The 1,243-nt window shown below is 35.5% G+C and overlaps 1 long non-coding RNA gene across 1 annotated transcript; it reads right to left on the bottom strand.

Annotated features, from left to right (window-relative positions):
• Positions 1–740: 740 nt before the first annotated feature.
• Positions 741–1,119, bottom strand: LOC109593328 (uncharacterized). Its single transcript, XR_002190895.1, has 3 exons — positions 983–1,119; positions 849–878; positions 741–769 (listed from the first exon to the last, which is right to left on the bottom strand). It is a non-coding gene; the product is annotated as an uncharacterized LOC109593328 (long non-coding RNA).
• Between the last annotated feature and the right edge of the window lie 124 nt (positions 1,120–1,243).

Here is a 1,243-nt window from a genome sequence, read left to right as displayed (position 1 = left end):
ACCATAATTGACAAAAGGTACCTTATGGCGGGTAGTGAAATTTGTCTTTATAGCTAAAAAATCATCTTCCTGAGCTCCATTTATCATAAAATTACTCCACAGGATGCAAAAAGTTGCTATCTAACTTTTAGAAACAATATTAGTTTAACAGAGCACTCAGAGGTTGATATTTTTCATTATAATGATGAATTTTCAAATCCACCATAAGGTACCTTTTGTCAATTATGGTCACAAATGAAGTTTTGTCTCACTTTAAAATCAGTGTGCTTAACAACAGGTACAATACAGGCAAGATCACCTTCATTCAATGGAGCAGTCAAGGAAAATTTGTAATCCTTCAATGTAATCTGTACTCCTGATAAGGGGTGCGGTCAATGAATATTAGTGAGGTATGATGCCATCTAACCTGTTTTGTTACAGAATTCCCTGAGAAGAGAGACTCTGCTAACACCACAAGTAGTACACATGTGAGTTGCAAAATTACTAGAGAAAGAGATAGATATTTAAGTACATAGTAAACATACACTGCATATGGCCTTTGAAATGCACTGCAATGGCTCCATACATTAATAGTAACATAATACAGTCATTACATGTTCATATACATGTAAAGTAAATGCACATTATGCTCTGTATGTCACACATGCTGTAAAAGATATAGCACAATACCTTTTCCAGCAGATGTAGTTTTAGTGACTGGACCACTAGCACCACCACCACCACTTCCTCCTCCCTTCTTCTTCTTGGACTTCTTTTTTGTAGCAGCAACCTCAGAGGGAGAGAGAGAGAGAGAGAGGACCAATGATACAACAGGAGAGTAGGAGACAATAGTACTGTACAGTACTTACTTCATCAGAAACAATCTCTTCAGTATCAGTCTAAAAAATAAAAAAGAGCAAAGTCAAATAATGACAAAATTAAAGTTACATGTACATTATGTACAAATGTATTGTTAGTGTACTATTATCACTGCATATCTTACTAGTAAACAGTTGAGGAAATAAGCCACATTGGCTGACACACGATTCAATGGAGTCATTAATAAAAGCTTCCTGAATCTCTTCTTAGTATCATCTCAGTAACACAGATCCTCTACGAGATAATATACATGTACATGCATATGTAAACATACAAGTATAGTGTCATTAATATGTAAAATGATGGCAGATCTGTGTGGAGAAATTGCTGATACAGTACGTCCTTGATTATCCGTACCACTTTTATCCAAACCCTTGCTTATCCA

Source organism: Amphimedon queenslandica, unplaced genomic scaffold, assembly GCF_000090795.2.
Source record: "Amphimedon queenslandica unplaced genomic scaffold, v1.1 AMPQUscaffold_2008_Cont25987, whole genome shotgun sequence".
In the NCBI taxonomy this organism is placed as follows: domain Eukaryota; kingdom Metazoa; phylum Porifera; class Demospongiae; order Haplosclerida; family Niphatidae; genus Amphimedon; species Amphimedon queenslandica.
This window is presented reverse-complemented; position numbering and strand designations above follow the sequence as displayed.